This window comes from Falco naumanni, chromosome 3 (genome assembly GCF_017639655.2).
Source record: "Falco naumanni isolate bFalNau1 chromosome 3, bFalNau1.pat, whole genome shotgun sequence".
Taxonomy (NCBI): Eukaryota; Metazoa; Chordata; class Aves; order Falconiformes; family Falconidae; genus Falco; species Falco naumanni.
The window spans coordinates 24,663,017-24,681,124 of record NC_054056.1 but is presented as its reverse complement, the minus strand read 5'-3'; positions in this window follow the sequence as shown (position 1 = coordinate 24,681,124).

Genomic DNA, 18,108 nt, shown 5'->3' with positions numbered 1-18,108 from the left:
TTACAGATTCCTGTAATGAACAAGCCTTTTCTGGTCCTTTTCTCCTAAGGCACAAACCTGATTTCAACCGACTGTAGCCTTAAACTAAGCAAGGAAGCCCCTACAGCAATAGACCTAAATTGTGGTACAATGCTGCCTTCATGCTACAAGGCCCACAGACCCTATGAAAACTGAAAGTGTATCTTCAGCCCAGATTGTTGCCCATTAGATTTTTCTGTGTGCCAAACTTCGGCCTATTTCTGTGGTGCCTATGGGATTCATGTAGAATATCAACAGTCCTTGCTTTTTTTTTCCTAAACTGGTCCACAACTGTCATTGGTGCCACAGCCATTGCAAACCCCAGCAGTCCTGGAACCACAATTCTGTAATCTCATTTCTCTCACACTCTTATCCCAATCTTCAACCTAACAGTAGTTTAAAGTTGAAAGAGGTGACTCTGCTATCCTGTAAGTATCCTGCACAATCTCACGACTACGGTCCTCCTTGTTTGATATTCCCTCAAGGATTAAGATGGTCACACAATTCTCCACCCAGTTCTCTCTCAGACCTTAGCTCTGTCCTTAAATCAAACACTAACGGCAGCCTCAGCACAAGAATTGTTACTGCTGTGATCCCAAGCATGTACAGTACAGTTTTCATCCTACTGGGGCAGGATAACACATCCTCGTTTCTAAAACCAGAAGTGACCCTGGCCATTAACAGATCAAAATACATCCTATAAGCTATGCTACAGCCATTCTACTACTGTATTCACATCCTCAAGTTAAGATGGCAATCCCAATAAAATTCAGGAATAAATACAGTTCCCCAGCCCATTCTTTCCTCTAAACCAGCTGTATCACTAGCACTAACACTATCACAAGAAGATAACCTCTACTATCGAGGAGTAACCCCTCAAAACTCGGTTTTACCTTTCATCCCTGCCAACATCAGACCTCTTCCTACTTTGGTTGTCCTGACAGAATCTAGGGTATGATTTTCCAGCCTTGGGATTCCTCGAGAATTGTAACTTAAATCCCAAAGGGGTGATACCTTGCCATAGAGGAAATACCTCTTTTCTATTCAGTCTACTGTCAACACAAGCCTTTATTTTTGTGTGGCATATCCTATGAAAAACAAACACAAACAAAACCAAACACAGGCTTCCAATTCTTGGATGGATGATCTTCACTATCTTATGACCAAACTGAGGCTGATTTGGTGTTAACCAGCACCAGCCTATATATTACTTCAGCAGCCCACAGAAAGAAAAATATCTTCCAGCTGTTTCTCAGTCTTAATCTTCACTTTAACTCTAGGTTTATCCAAAGAGAGGTAACCTCTGTTGCATGGAGACAAATTAAAGACCACTTAAACACTTTAGTGTTCAGGAATATATTTCTCTCCTAAACTTTACGTTAACTCCAAATTTTAGGCTAGTCTTACCCCAAAGGAGGTGACCACAAACACCCCAGGAAGGTAGTTCTTTCAGTTGCCACCCATTTTGGACATTTTCTGGCCTGATTAGAGCTTGTGTTGTTGTGCTAGGGCTAGGGTTCAGTGCGGTGAGGCTTGAAAAGCGTGGTTCATCTGTGGGGCCTGTAGGTACCACAGGAAACTGAAGAAGCTGGATGAACTCTGAGATGAGAATGAGACTAGAGTTAGTTGTTGGTTGGATGGTGTTTACCTGCCTAAGTTTGCAGTCAGACTAATGAGTTTAAAGATTTAAAGGCATGGACTTGATGTACAGCATTTATTGTGCTACAGAGAGCTCAGTAGGCAACTTATCCCGATGTTGTTATCCCAATTGCTTGAGGTAATATGTATTTTGTGTTTGGGAATGGGACAGCAGGATGACTTACTGCTAGGGATTTGGTTGTGGCTTTGGAATGCAACTGTGGAAGAAAGAAATTTACTCCTATATCCTGCAAATTTTGCAGATGCCACTGGTGGAAGTGTGACAGTTCGGGCAAGCAGTGAGGACATGTGGAAAGAGGGGTGTGTAGGTAGGGTGTTCTCCTGGGAGAGATGTGAAACTGAGGTTCCTAAATCCCTAAAGAGATTTGGAAATTGAACCTGGGTCACCCATATTTTGATAAATACCATGAACCACTGTAAAACCTGAGAGAAGTATCGGTCCTGTAGGCAGCTATTTGGGCATTTTCAGGATTTCAGTTGTGCTCTTCTGTATCACTGTGAGTCTCTCCCAGGTATGTAGATACTGTTGCTGAATGCTGTTGTAGCTCATGGTTACCTTCTATGTAATTTTAATGGTTTTAAAAAATGTATCTGAAGCTATACATTAAAAAGTGGTCTAATGTTTCCTCTGGAACCTAGTAACACGACTTGGTGAGAGGAAGCTCCAAAAGCTATCAGTTACGATAAATTGTTGTTACTCAGAGATTTTATGTTTTTGCTGTCAAGGTAAGATAGAAGAGACAACTTGCCAGCTTACCAAATGTTACCACTCACTGGTATCAGCATAACTGTAATATCATGCTCTTTATTTATTTATGAGCACCATATGCCTGTCATGTCGGAAACCAGTGAATGCTATGTGTTCATTCATTAGGTTTCTGAAAACAACATAAGACCCCTGATTATGTTGCACACTAGTCAGTCTTGCTAGGGCTCTATTTCAGTAAATAATAGTGGTCTTCAGAACATTCAGTACACCATCAATTAAACGTGGTTGGAATTTCTCTATATATTTACATATACATACACACACACATTTTATTTGCTAACACTTTTATTAGAATGCCTAGGACCTAAAACTCCATGATTTTTAGATAGGGATGAAAATAAAAGTAATGATTTTGCTGTTAATCTACTAAGACCATCAGTTTGGTCAGTGAGACTTACATTTCTGCTGAAGTTCCATAATGCCATAGCTCCGTGAAAACATCCAGCTAATAGTATTTGGCTAGGCACGGCTTTGTTTGCTAATCCGTGCACTTCCACCAACCACATCCCGTTACAGAGAGGAGCAGGACGTCAAACCTCTGCTCTGCTCAGGGTATGTTACAGGGGCTATAGTTTGACTTTGGGGAAGCATAAAGTACAGTAGTAGGTAGCACACTCGTGCTTAAACAGATCACAGTGTAAGAAACTTAGAAACCTCGTCGTCTTCTCACACTTCTTGCTGATGTACAGTCTTTATCTATGATTAGCTCTCGAATTGTCGATTTCTGCCAAAAAGTTGCTAACTGATGAAGCTTCCACCACCTCTCTTCTGATAGCGTCCCCATTATAAGAATTCATAATGTGATTTTTTCCCCCTGAAACCTATTAATCTCATTGTTTTCCAAAGTCCCTTTTACTATGGTATCTGAGCACTAATCCACATGATCTTCACCTATTGCAACCTACTTATTCCCAATTGAATCACCAAATGTAGACCATCAAGGGTAGTTTCTGATGGGAATATTCTTCCCTTTTTAAAGGGCAGTGAAGGAAGTGACACAAAATTCCAGCGATTCAGCAAACAAAATTCAAAGCTTGTGAAACTGTGGATGCAAGACATATTGCCTATATATAGGAAAGTAATAGGCATGTCAGGTGAAGCAGGGATGAAGGATAAGAGTGCCCAGAAGGTTAAATGCATTCATAAAGGTTATTTTGAGCACATGATGTCAGTAGGGCAACACATGGAAAGGAACGGTAGAAAATAAAAACAACCAAGGGAAAAGGTTTATGAATACCAGATCATGAGTGCTATGCTGAATAGTGCTGGAACAGGTCAGAAGGTAGAATGAGGCTAGTGTCTAGTATGAACTGAAGTTGTCCTATGATGCTGTAATGGAGGGAGTGCTGACACCAGAGGCTGAACCTGCAAAATCACAAAGCTCCCACACCCACCATGTGACACACTGAGAGTCGGGAGAACAATGATTCTTAATGTCGACAACAAGCAAAGCAGTTGTGCAGAGGAAGGAATAAACATGGATTTGCACTAGCTGAAGCTTAGGAAATTGGAGTGTGAAACACCAGACTCTCATATTTACCTGTCCTGGTCACAGGCAACTAAGAGACAGATACCTAACAAATCTGCAAAATCCCATTGATGTTGATTTGTGCAGCGTAATAGCTGTGTGACTCTATTCTAGGCACACTCTTGTGCCTCTTTAAAATGTTGTGCACCCGTGCCCATCGTGATATGTGATGGGAAAATCAGTGCTCAGAGCTGCCTGCTGAGCCATGTACGCGTAGCCGGGACTGATACAACCACATAACTCATTGCTTGCTTGTGTTTTGTATGCAAAACAAGAAGTCCTCCTACAAAGAATATTGTTGAGAAAAGATTCTCTTCTTCACTGCTAAAAGCAAAGAAACTAAACCAAATTACATCAGGTCATCAGTCAATATAAACAGGAAAAAAACCAGAAATACAGGGATACTGGTGAAAGACAGAGCCCCTAAACCCTAGTCAGTTATTATTACAAGGGATTAAACTGATAGTTGACAAGCTGTATGCTAGATGTTAGGCTCATAGAACAGTGCACATCTGTTAGTAGAAGTAGGTGAGTAGAAAAGAAAAAAAAAATGGATAGGTTGATAGAAATGCAGAGAAGAATTAATTCCAACACACTTCAGCCCCTCCAGTTCTTAAGCCACAGTGGAGGAATGCTACTGGGGAAAGTCCTTAGTCAGCAACTAATTACCTGCCACATGAATATCCTAGCTCTGGACTCAGGAACTGTCTTCTCTGTGGCCTCATGCACTCTCAGCCCTCCAGAGGAATGACTTGCACTTTCCTGTCAGAGATCTGAAAGGCTCTGATTTATGGCCAGGAGATACCACATCCTCATTTGCCAGGTTCAACCCAACACTTTTTAAAAAGGATTTAGTTCTCCTTGCATTTCTTGTACTGGGGAAACTGAGTTTGCAAGCAATTTGGCCTTCATCTAACCGCTGAGGCAACTAAAACAGCATCCAAAATTGTTCCCTTGCCAACTTTTCATTGTTCCTCAGTCCCCACCCAGGGACATGTCTGCTAATCCCAGCGTGAGCAGAGAAAGAGAAGGGAGAACTGCTCCGCAGAGCTGTCCATTCCCTTGAAGGTCTCTGGGGCATGAAGGCATGCAGAGGAAGAGAGGATGGATGAAATCTGTGCTCTGTCTCCCTCACCCTGTGTCTTTTGCTAGGGCCATGGCGGAGTCCTTCGTGCCGTGACTTGGGGACTCAGACTAGACCTACACCTTGAGACTCCCTTTGCAAGTGCTGGAGGAGAGCATTTACGAGGGTAGATGGACTTTAGCCAGAGGTCATCCCATTTACATGCTGTCCTCTCTCTGGAGGTGGATGGACCGTGTATTGCCAGTCTCACCCATAACGTGCTGGTGAGCGCGTTGTAGGAGTATGTAGCTTGTTTACTAGTTCAACCATGTCTTCGGATCCAAAGATATCGTATGTTGCTGTCAAGTATTTTTAGTCTGAGCTTCTTAATATCCAGTTTACTTTGCAGTTTGGTTTCTTCAACTAAAAATAGCTCCAAAACAACAATAGTTTTTAGGTGATTCCACTTTTTGGATTAAACGTGATTTGTTAAAAAAAGTAGTGTAGTGTGAGGGTAGTTCAGTGCCTTCATTCCAGAAGGATCTTGGTGAGATCTTCTAGCCTGCACTGAGTCTCACCACCTGCTGCTGTGGTACAGCTAGCTCTCCACTGTGACACAGCATTCCTCTTCAAGGACTGTCAGAGCAGATTATCTTTTCTGTTTCAGAGATATTTTTTTCTGGCTGGGATTTTTTGCTTTTTTTTGGTAGGTAGAATGAGCCAGGTTACAACTTGGCCCTAACACTGAAGTGGAATAAATCTTCAGCTGAGAAAGATTATGGAGGCTTTCTTCACACCCCTTTGAAAGGTCAGCATCTCTGTAGTACCTTCGCTTGGTGACACCTGCAGGTATACAGCACTTCTCCCATCTTCCTGCAACATCTGCACCGAGTGACTCGGAAAGGAGGAGCTCTGCCTGCACTGGATCACCGTTGCTTTCTATATTTGTCCTACAAATTTAAAAGTCAAATTCTGTCAAAAATTCTTTTTAACCTGTAAGACCCTAGCCCCAAGGGCTACAGCTTCAAAATTATGCACCAGGTTGGGGGTTCCTTTGTTTTGTTTTGCAGTACAAGTGGAAATTTGAGCATGTTACTGCTTGATGTTTCGTCAATGTAGCATCTATATACTCATTGCTGCAAGCCGGTAAGGTATTGTGAGGTTTTTAAGCATCCTTACAGGCTTTATTGTCTTCAGTTGGAAGAGACATGACTTTTGCCTCTGAAAAGCAGTAAAAAAAACCCCTTTGACTTTGTCATGAGAATAAAAATAGTACTGTTTGGCTGGTTTAGTGATGTTTGTCCCTTAGTCTTAAGTTTCACAGTTCATCTAAGGGGTGAGGTTATGAAGTAGGACACAAAAAGTATGTCGCACTCTAATGCCTCCGTTTTCATCTCTGGAAAGGACCTTTACTAAGAAACTACAGCTGTGAGTGTGTTAACAGTTAGTGCTGCAGTAAAGGTATTGGTTAGCCATGTACAAGGGTCAAATCGAATTTAATTCTACCGAAGAATTCTCATGGCTTTGAAAAATGGACCCTGTCAGCATGAAACAATTAAAATTTTGTATTAATTGCGTATGAGGCTCAGGTATATAGTGCTTAGATTTTCTCAGACACAAAACGCAGACTATCTCTTCAGTCCTAAGATAAGCATCCTGCCTACCCAATTAGCATTTGTCAAGGTCTGTTAATTTTCAGTGAGGTTTACCAGCTAATCACTTTTTAAATTTGAGAGTCTGAGCAATAATTTTGCTGAGATCTGATCATTTTACTGAGATCTGTTAAGGAGTTCTGCAAGATCAGGTAAGCAAGAATGAGTCTGCTTGCTGTCCTGATCTGCCACGTTGCCTTCCCACTGGGACTGCAAGTGTGTTGCAGTGCGATGTCTCCCTAGCGGATCTGGAAAAAGGTAAGGAATGTTGGATGTGCTGCAGGAGTGTGTCAGTGACCTCGGTGAGGTCTGTGCAAACCCAACTTGCTGTCTGCTCTGTACGTATTCTGCCATTTGAATAAGCCTGGACTAGGCAGGATTGCGTGACTTCAAGGCACAATAGTAATTTAAGGGCCTGGAATGCAATATCATTAAATCAGAATTATAAGAAGAAATTGGATTCCTGCACATTGATTAATAGGATTTTGCTACAGTGGCTTGCTAGCTACTGTCATACACAGACTGACATGCACTCCATATAGAAAGCAGGTGTATTAAAAGAAATAAAGAGGCACCAGAACCTTAGTATTAAAGCACAGGTTTTTTTAACCTCCCTGGGAAAAACCTTGGTCATTTCAGCCTATGAGCTCTTTCCTTGGTATTTATTTTTCTCTGTTCATCTTTGAAACTCAATAAGGAAATAAAATACCAACATAAATAAATGAAGAAGAAGGTTTCTCAACACCAATAAGCTAGACAAAAGAAACAGAACCCCAGAGAATGTTTACTTATTCATGATATCTTCATGAATGCCATACTTCGGAGGGAATGGGAGATTTTTTGTTCATGTTTGACTCTCAAGTGTGTTAATCAGGTTTTATTAAAACGAGGGTGCGGGACAGTTAGCTTGAAAAAACTAGAGAAGCTAAATGCAACCAGATTAGAAGTTCATGTGAAATACTAGCGAGTAGGAGGAGTTGTTTAAAGTTGCTGTTCTGTGCAGGGGGATGGGAAAATATTTTCATAATCTTATTTAAGGGGAGGAACTCTTTGTGAAAGTATACAGGGTTGTGCAGCAGGAGTACAGAGTTTGTTCTGGGGGGTTGTTCTGTTCTCTTCCCGGTTCCACAAAAGTCTCCCATGTGTAGTTTTAGTAGTTTTGTCTGTGCTGCTATCCTGTCTCGTGGGCATCTTAAACATGTGCAAAAGCCCCTTGAAAATAATGGAATTCCTTATTCATTCATGTTCAGTACATGCATAAGTATTTTCAAGATTTCAGAGTATCTCTGTGGTTCAGACCCATACTGCCTGTCTCTGTGATTGTTTTGTGTTAGCGTGTAGCACAGAGAGTCCTAGCCTGGGGTTTCTCTGTACTGTTGTGACCCTGGAAGTGTCAGGAAAACAGTCCTAAAAGGGAAATCCAGGTATTATGCAACAATTTTCTCATCTGGCTGATTAAGAATCGACAACAAAGTACGAGAAAATAGAAGTAGGGAAAACAACCCCCTGTACTGGCAAGGGTATAAATTAAAATGTCAGATCAGTTCTTACACATGTGAAATTTCTCAGAGCCCCATTTTTGCAGTACGCTGCGTAATGTCTCTTACCACAGACCTGTAGGGACTCAGGTGGTGTCCAGCCATCTCAAAGTCTACGTGTAGTGAAAACACGCTGCGCCTTTTAGGATCAGATTCATGAGCACAGTCGCTAAAGCCTGCCTGCTGTTTGTATGGTCTGTCTAATGTCATTTCAAGTTATCTGATAGCAGTTCTTAAAATGCTGGCAGTTTCCATGTTGTTAGGCAAATGAGGCTTAGAAGAATTAACATATATATTTGGTCAGTGACACAATACGGGGCAATATGGGTGTTTTTCATTAAGTGGTTTCTTCATAGAACCTCTGTTCCCAGGATTCCTTTGCATTTATTTACATTTTAGTTACTCTTTTTTAAACAGCATGTGCATTAGAAAACAAATGTCAGATAACCCTACATTGCAGTTGTCACCCCATTAACAAACAGCCACGTTGGGGGCAGGGGTGCCCTCTCAATGCAGCCGTAAAGGACTTCAGATTTTCACGACCTACTTGCTCGTGGGGAGAAGTGAGGTTTTTCTTTAATATAGGACAGGTCTGGCAGTATTGTGTTCTACTAGAAATATTTGCTTTTTTAAAACTGTATTAAGTAAGAGAATATAATGCCAAAAATCCAGCTGTAAGCTCCCAGAGCAGCCTGGGCTAGCACGCTGGTACTGCTGCGGTGGGTGCCGATGTGGGTGAGAGGGCATTAATTTCCTTTCCTCTCTCTACTGTCCCCAGAAGGTGACTTGTGTCAGGAGAGGCTTGAAAGCTAAAGATTAGAGGGAAAGTAGTCATGTCAGCTCCAGCATTTTGTTACTGATTTTCTAAATGCCTTATTTCAACTACAGCTCCTTTGCCAGCATGAATTTTTTGGGTCGATGCAAGAACAAAAAAAACCACAAAGCCCAAAGTTTGCAAACCAGAGGTTAACCATGTGTTTCTGGCATCTCTGTGCCGCTCTGCTGCAGTTTTGGTTGCGTGGGTGGTGTGGCTGGAGCTTTACACACGTAATGCCTCTTTTGCATAAACAGATATATCTTCTAGTCTCCAAAATATACCATGATAATGATCGCAAATAGATAAATAAATGTGCGTTGGAGTGTGATCTCAGTCTAAAAGCACATATCTGAACAGGCACAGGTAACTGTGAAGAGATACTTAAAGATGAATATTAACTGCTTAATTGTTCCTGTAAGACTGGCAAGGGTCAGGCATACTGGGAGGTGTGAAGGCTGATTTCATACATAGCCCTGATCGATATCAGTGTCTATAAAAGGCGTCAGATCCCACCGAAGCTACTCCCATGACTGGGGCAATCATAACATGAGCATGTGTGCTTCTTTTCCCTCTTGCCCCAGCACTAACATGGATTCTCAGACAGCAAACAAGACTGATCTAACTTTTCTGACAGTCAGAGCATGGAAAGGATCTCTTTTCTCTGCGAGAGAATTGTTTTCCTGGAATTCGTACAAACTTCACTGTCTCTGAGAACTGACCTCCTTTGCTGCATTTGGTTGACAATGCCAACGGATTTGCTAGTCATTAAGGGAAGGGAAGGCAATACCTGGACACAGACACTGTGACCGCATACCTTTGAGGCCACTGTTTAAAAAAATACAGGGAAGTAAAACCAGAGAGGAAACACACCTGTCCTAGATATGCCCTTTCATTTGGCAATGGGCAAGACTGGTGTCTGAAACCATTTAAAAAATGTTGGTTTACCTACTCAAGAAAAAAAAGGAAAAAAAAACCCAAAAACACCAGAAAAAAGGAAGACAGCTCAGAAAACCCCTTGGTATCTTTGAGCTCTGCTGAAGTGCAGACAGGCTCACAAAAGCCTCTGAGATTATCTACTACCCACCAAAGACTCAGTCCAGAAACCATGGCATTTGCAAAACTCCGAGGAAGTTGTGGCCACGTTTGGCAAGTTCAGAGACTACGCACAAGATGACTTGGATATTTCCACCATGTACTGCACGTAGGGTCACATTTTTGTGATTGACATGGCCAGGAGTGTATTTTGCAGAGGGTCTGGCAAAGTGTCAGCACCTTTTATTTTCTATTTTTGCTTAGTGTGGACACGGGGGTCAGCCAACACTGTCTGTTGAGAACAACAGATTGGTTTGTGCCCTCATTTTTCTAGTCTTGCTTTCAGCTGATGTTAATGGTGAAGGGGTCACTAATATCTGAATTCGGAGTCAGAGCCCATGGAATCTCCCAGTGTGGCAGAGGCTCTTGCTGTGCTGGGGTGGCAGGAGGGAGGTAAGAAGAAAGGAAAATGATGGATCCTTGTTTCACATTCTTAATAATTTTTATACTAGTGTAAAATGCTACTGAAAAGTGACACTTGTGTAAAATACTTGGACATTACATTTACCGTCTTACTCTGCAGGAAGTTTCAATACAAACAAAGAAAGAGAGAAGAAAAGCCTGACACCTTTTGCTGTGGTTAGGAACATGGGGAGGCCATTGCTGATTAGAAGCAAAACTACATCCAGGAAATATTTGTTGCCATAGTGACCATATTTTGTTGATCCCTTTTTCTGCTGTACAGATCTGACTTAATTAATTCAGATATTTTAAGTAGCTTCCCATGGAGCCAAAACTAATGGTTGCAAAGTAAAGTTGCAAAGACTTTGGAGGTGCAGCTTTGTATGGACAGATGGAGACCCCACTTCAGCAAAGCAATTAATGTGAGCACACAGTTTTAAGCATCACCTCTCATTCAACAGAATTGTGTGCGTGCTTAAACTCATACATATGCTGAAATAGTCGCTGCAAGTGGAAGCAGATAGTGTGCATTTCTATTTTAAACTTTGTGGTTAATTTTGATCTAACTTTCATGAACTCCTGTGGAAATAAGTCCTTAAGTGGTTACACCATTAGTCATACTAGGAGTGGCCAGTTGCTTACTCCGCAGTTGCTGTGAGCATTAGAGGAAATATGGGCATACACACCTTTCATGGTTTCATGTTCCTTCCAGTAATCCCCAGCCTCTGTGAGTCGTCCTCTGCAGCCTTTTTCTTCTTATTTTTGTCTATACTAGTGCTAGGGAAATGGTTGAAACACTTGCATTTTACAATTGCCTGAAAGGGACTTTATCTGGAAGTGTGCAAATGGACCATGATGTGTGTGTAATCTCCAGTAATTCAGGCCCCTTCAGCAGGAAATTCTCTTAAAAGCTTCATCACAGTCAGGTGCCAAAAGTCTTGCAGCTACTCTGCACTATTTGCTTAGAATATGAGTTTCCACATCCTTTGACTCTCTTGTCCCAAGTGTTAATTCTGCCTTGTAAATGCAATCACAGAGTCAGTTTGGGGGAGAGAGGCAAGAGGAAAAGAGATTTACCATTCCTGCTGCTTTTTGGAGATTTTATCCCCTCCAGTAAAGTATGGCATATGTCCACATCTGGCATATCAGGGGGCATTAGTACATTGTCCAGCATCAGGACAGCAAGGGACAGCTGTAACTGGAGAAACAGAAAGGAAAAAGTCCAGAAGCAATTTAACCATTACAGTGACACAAATTGCCATCTGCAAAGACAAATAATCGGAAAACTGGTTAACACATCTGGCATCATCTTTATCCATGTTCCTTTCATGTATTTTCAGGCCATAGTTTGGACCAGACATTTGACATCTTTCCTAGCCTTCTGCAATCAGGCTTTTCTAAATTCTGGCTTTTGCATTGCAAATCTGTTTTTGTCTAAGAGTCAGAATCTAGGTGGCATCTCTACAAAAAAAGTTGGGATTTTTTGATGCTACTCAGCTTCCCTGAGGTGCCATTCTCACTTTCTCCACCCAGAAATTACATGGTGTTTGCCATTTTCTTGGACTTACAGAGACCCAGACTCCAGGTCCCTCAAACTGCATACATCAAGAGGACAAGTGAACTGATCTTCAGAATTCACTCTTTCACCTGCACCATGAATCCACAGGAAAGAGTCAAGACATCCTGATGCTGTATCTGCAAACATCCCATGGTGACACCTGGTCAGGGAAGCTCGTGGTGCAGAATGTCCCCCTTGAAGCTGTGCTGCTGGATAGGAGCAAGGTCTCTTCCTGCAGCATTTATTTTGGAACATCCATCAGCTGAGGAGGGCTGGTATCTACTTTCCATACTTTACCATGCGTGTTTGCGGGCAGCTTGCCCTCCATTTTACCCTGCTGAAGTATTCCAGGGTGGATTGGAATGGTCCTCTTCCATAGAGGGTCTTTTCAGAGAGGAACGGCAGTCCACCCAGAGCTGGGGTGAAGGCTAGGCAAAGAGGGGTGCCAAAGTGGTCTGTGGTCCTTCTCCTGTCTGATGGGAACAGGGGCCACAGTCTCTCCCACAGCAGGGGGGTTTCTGGGATAATTATTTGATAATTGTGAGCTTTTCTGTTCCGCAGACCTCACTGTAGATTCCTCTCAGTACAGTTGCATTGAATTTAGTGGGAGTTTGTTCAAATAAATAAGTGTCTTGGTTTTTAACCCAGTAAATTCATGTCTTAGAGCAGCAATGTTACGACAACCAGATGCTTTTGTTCTCAGTGCTGTATGTATCAGAGGCTTGGAACTTTTACACCCCAAACCAATGCAATTAGCACGGAAAGGAAAAGTCGTCTTCTACGCATCTCATCACACCGCTGGGTGAGCAGGGCCATTTTGGGTCAGAAGCTGAAACAGGCAAAATCAAACGAAGGAGGCAGGGACAGGCGTTCCTCTGCCTTGGCAAAACCAGAAAAGGGCATGTGGGAGAACCCCTCAGAGGAGGACGTAGACAATCCCAGAGGGATTAAGCTGTGATATACTGTACAGGGTAAGCAGAGCTGAACCTGGCAACACGCAGCCCCACGAAGCATGGCTCCAGCGCTCAGTGTGCAAGAGGCTGTTGTCCATCAGCTCCGGCACGACCCTGCGCAGGCTGTTATGACAGCTGTTGGAAACTGTTATGTCAATGTACCCTTTCGGTCTCTTCAGGAATAGAAGATGCTGTGCTCTTTTGGATTTTTTAATGCCCTGCTTAGTCTGGATCACAAGTTAGTGAGACATTGATAATTTTAACTGTGTACTGCACAGGCCTATTTGTTTATATTGCTGGGGTGTGCTCTTTGTTTCTGGCAAACACTTCCAGAGGAAGCCTATGCAGAAAGTTGCTGGAATAACTTCTTTTTCCTTACACCTTTATCTTCTCTCCTTCTTCTGCAGAGCATTGCTAATGTATCCTTTTAAAAGAAACTTCGCTGTCTGAACTTTCCTTTTGGCACCGTCTTATTTCTTTTCCAATAATTTTGTAAGGGACAGTGTCAGTTTGGGTTTACCTTCATAACACATGCACTACAGTTTGTTTCTGCTCCCAAACTTGCACAAATCCACTGTAATGCCAATTTTGCAATTGCATTCCCTGCTTTTTTACCCCTGCTGCTGTTTGATTTTCAGAGAGAAAGGGAGAAGCTAAATATTTATACAAGGGAAACTGCATTTACATAATAAATAAACAGAAAAAGCAGAGAAATAATCCTCCCCTCTGCTCTTTTAAGTTTCACTAACGCTGCATGTAGGCTGTTTCAAAGAGAAGTGTGCCTCCTGCCCTCATCCCAGCTTCAGCAGACATCCCTTTAACTGCTCATACTCCTTTGTAACTCCTTTGCATAAAAGAAAAAACTCCCATTGTGTCTCAGAAATTCAATATGATATGGAAACCAGATAGGCTGTGTTTTTTTTTTTTTAAAAAAAAAGAAATGTTTCCTGCCCAACTTTAGTATGGCAAGGAAATTTGATTATCACTTGTTGACAGGCATGCAGGTCATGTCAAGTGTTTCTGACATGTCTATTTTAAGTTAAGCTAGAATTTGTATTTTGATTATGGCAGAGTAAAAATACTTGGACAATAGATAGTCTTTGCCTGTGAATGAAAAATGGAATATGCAAGTTATGGTCAGACAGACTTCTATTAGGGAGATGAAGCTTTGATTGGGTCACTGCCCAGATGTCTTAATTTAAAAAAAAAAAAAAAGAAGAAAAAAGAAATAAAACCCCCATACCACCCTTCCTCCTGTTACTTTGAAAGAGAAAAACATGATCACAGCAACACAGGAGAGAGAACATGAAATTACTTGTGAAAGACAACTGGGGATTTTCCTCCTGCCCATTTCAGTCAAGTGATAAAGTATCCATCCATCTCCTTACGTTTAGCTGCCTGTTTTATTCTACGAGCATGCATGTCTGCAGCATCACGAGGTGTTTTAAGTGTTCAGTACCCTGCAGGTCCTGGCTCCTTTGGCTGGCAGCAGTAACTAACTCAGAGTCAACAGCTGAGACCCAGAAGGAAGCTGGTGTGTGGTCAAGAGCAGGGCTGCGAACTGGCTTGCTGACATGCCGAAATCAGTTGCCCCCCTTCATGCCTTTGGGAGCAGGCAGCAGCAGCAGCACTGCAAAGTCCTCTGCAAAGCCCCAGCAGCTGGCTGAAGCAAGCTGAAGTACTCTGCAGCCTTATGTCTGAAACGAGGGGTTGTGTCTCCGTGTGGGGTCTGTAACGTTAGGAGCAAAGTAGAAAGCCCAGTTAGAGACCATTTATCTGTGCCAATATTTGGAGTCAAGGGCTCACGAGAAGCGGAGTCCCAATTTGCAGTGGGGTCATGATCAGAAAACATTTGTAGATGGCTAACAAGGGCCCTAGGTTTGAGAGTAGTTCTCAGCAGAACAAACTTTAAATGTTGCTTTCCAAGCAGTTGTCATGTAAAATCTGGGAGCAAGGACTGTGTTGGTCAATGTTCAGCTCACTCCTTTTGGAAGCAGACTGGTTCTTGGAAGAAAAAAATTGTCAGAGGATGCGAATGTTTCTGAAGAGGGGGATGCTGAAATTTTGCTGGATTCAGCGTCTGTTTGGTCTTTATCCAGCTCTGAGCTCAAAGGCAACACTTGTGATAATACATGTTCTTCACCATAGAGACAAATGCACCTCCTGAGGGAGAAACAGTTGCTTTGACATTTCAGGCTGGGAAACCTGTCCTTGACACATGCACAGGCCCTGATACACGGTTCCTTGGCTCCGCACGCTTGCGGCTGGCTGGGAGGCTGGCACCGTCCCCGTTCAAAGGCGGTGACATGCCAGCACCGCAGCGGTGAGTTCCTCAGCGGAAATGTTTGCACTGGGAAGGCAACAGAGCACAGCAAATACCGCCTCTGTCATAGGAGAAGATGATCGCTGCATTAGCCGTGGTGTTGCTCACTTTCTTACACGGGGTAACATATTTATGTTAGCAAAAGCCCCAGTGGGACAGCGGAAAGCAGAAATGGAGCTCATGTTGTGTTGTGGCTGCCAGCAGTCACAAACTGCACCGTGGCAGGAAGCGGAGTGTAAGAATCAACTGTGTTTACAGACTTCTAGGAGCTGCAGTCTTGATTTGCGGAGCTGCCAAAGACCTGCAGTGCTCCCACTTTCAGCTGGGTGGGGGAGCAGTCATTCTGCAAATCCGTCCAAGGGATTTAAAAAGCAAGCCCCTGGCTAGTAACAGTACTGGGCAACTAAATATTGGTGCCCAAAAGACTAGATAGCACAGAAGAAGTGACTGGACAGAGAGGTGACTATGCTGGAACATAAATCATTGATACAAGCGATAAGGCGAAGCAGAAATACAGGGAACGTTGCTATTCTACAGTGTTACTGCTGTGGTTCTGCATCCATAGTCACCGTTTTGTAACACTGGCAGGCCAAGACTATGTAAAAACTCGACCCTAACAAACATACTCTGGGCTCAGTGAAGGTGATGAGGCTGTGATAGTTATGGCAAATCCAACACAGCCAGCTTTACTGCCTGTTGGAGCTTCTTCACCATTGTATTTCTCCTTCAGCAAATTAAGTGCTTACTGGACTAGCTGATTACAGAGCTGAGAGGTTATGGGCTCATAAAACCAGAGGATACTAAGAGATGATCTCTATACGTGACAGTAACTTGAGCAATCTCATCCAAACACAAACTATGCCATTAGTATTACTTACTTTTCAAGTGCCATTATCCCTGCATTGTTCTCTCACATTAAAAATTAGTCATTCAGGCCCTTGAGAACTTTAATACAATAATCCCTACAAACTCATCAAGCAAATCTCACACAGTTACAATGTTGCATACAAGATTTATAAGACAGAAGTGGCTGGATGTGAATGTGGGAGTAATGGTCCCTAAGCAAATGTGACACAAAAAGAAGTCAGCCAGGAAAGCAGCCTACTGAACTCAGAAAGCCGAGCTGTGGTAGGGGCTGTTGTTGTTTCAAAATGTTTTCCAGTTTTTAGGGTGGAAAGGAGTAATTTTGTCGTAGGAGAAGAAGCAACTGCATAATGTCCATGACAATTACATACTGGCCAATGGAAGTCAGTCCCTGGTTTTGAAATCATGTAAGTGTATGCATTTTCCATTTGAATGCTGTATTAGGAGAGCCTGTACTCCATTCCCTCCCCGTTGTTTCCCTTCTACTTTTAGCAAAAAGAGACTTCACCAACAAAGAGAGAATAGATTGAACCCTCTTGCACCCAGATTCTTTGAAGCAAAGCTTGAGAGAGACTTTGGCACATAATGTCTCTAACATTATGTTCACTGCCCTTAGAAAGCAATAACCAAATACATTCTGCTGGCCGTTAGCAAGTGCAGTGATTTCAACACAGATGAGAGAAGAGAGGACAAAGAAAGAATATAGAGCATCCCTTTCACTATGAACCTATGGGCCAGCTGGAGTGTTTACAAAGCTCTAAGGCCAGCCAGCAGGGAGTTGCAATAATCTAATTTTAATTATGTGACAAAAGCATGAAGAATCATTTCAAGGGCTAACAGAGGAAAATGGTTGCAGCCTGCCAATATTCCTTAGATGGTAAAAGAAGACAAGTTAACTCACAGAATTTAGTTGTTTCTCAAAAGACTAAATGGGATCTATCACAACTCCCAGCCTGTTGTTGTTAGAGAACAAATGGGTTGCCAGAAAAAGGCTGTAGATGTTAAAGAAAGTTCCCAAGAGGCATCTAGGCAGAACAGCAATACCTATGCTCCTCTTCTTAAATAAAAGATATATTCTACTAGCAAGAGAACAAGGTCCCATAGTCCTATTAAACTGGCTAATATGAAATGCAGAGTATACAAGTTGCTAGGTATAGATTGACAGACCTTCTGTCTGAGTTCTCCAGCATCGCAGCCTTCTGGCAGGATCACAGTAATAAAATAGCTGTTTTGCTGTCCCAAAGCAAAGCACAGTTAATAAAAGGGAAGGAGAGGGAAGGGAAGGGAAGGGAAGGGAAGGGAAGGGAAGGGAAGGGAAGGGAAGGGAAGGGAAGGGAAGGGAAGGGAAGGGAAGGGAAGGGAAGGGAAGGGAAGGGAAGGGAAGGGAAGGGAAGGGAAGGGAAGGGAAGGGAAGGGAAGGGAAGGGAAGGGAAGGGAAGGGAAGGGAAGGGAAGGGAAGGGAAGGGAAGGGAAGGGAAGGGAAGGGAAGGGAAGGGAAGGGAAGGGAAGGGAAGGGAAGGGAAGGGAAGGGAAGGGAAGGGAAGGGAAGGGAAGGGAAAGGGAAGGAGAGGGAAAAAGACGGGGAAGGAAGGGAAAGGGCAAAGCTCAAGTCCTCCTGCTTTGCACACATCCCAGCCCTTTGGCAGCAAAGAAGTGGTGTCTCCTGTCAGTAAATGGAACAGAGCTCACAGCAGTGAGCCAGATCATTTTGACTCCACTGAGTGGATGGCCATAGTGAAAACATGGGGAAGCAAGCTACACTTCATGCTACCAGAAGATGAACCCATAGACTCTTATTTTAGGATTTTCTTCATCTTTCTGGATGCACTGAATCCAAACTTCTAGCACAAGATTATCCTTAATTTTTATTTT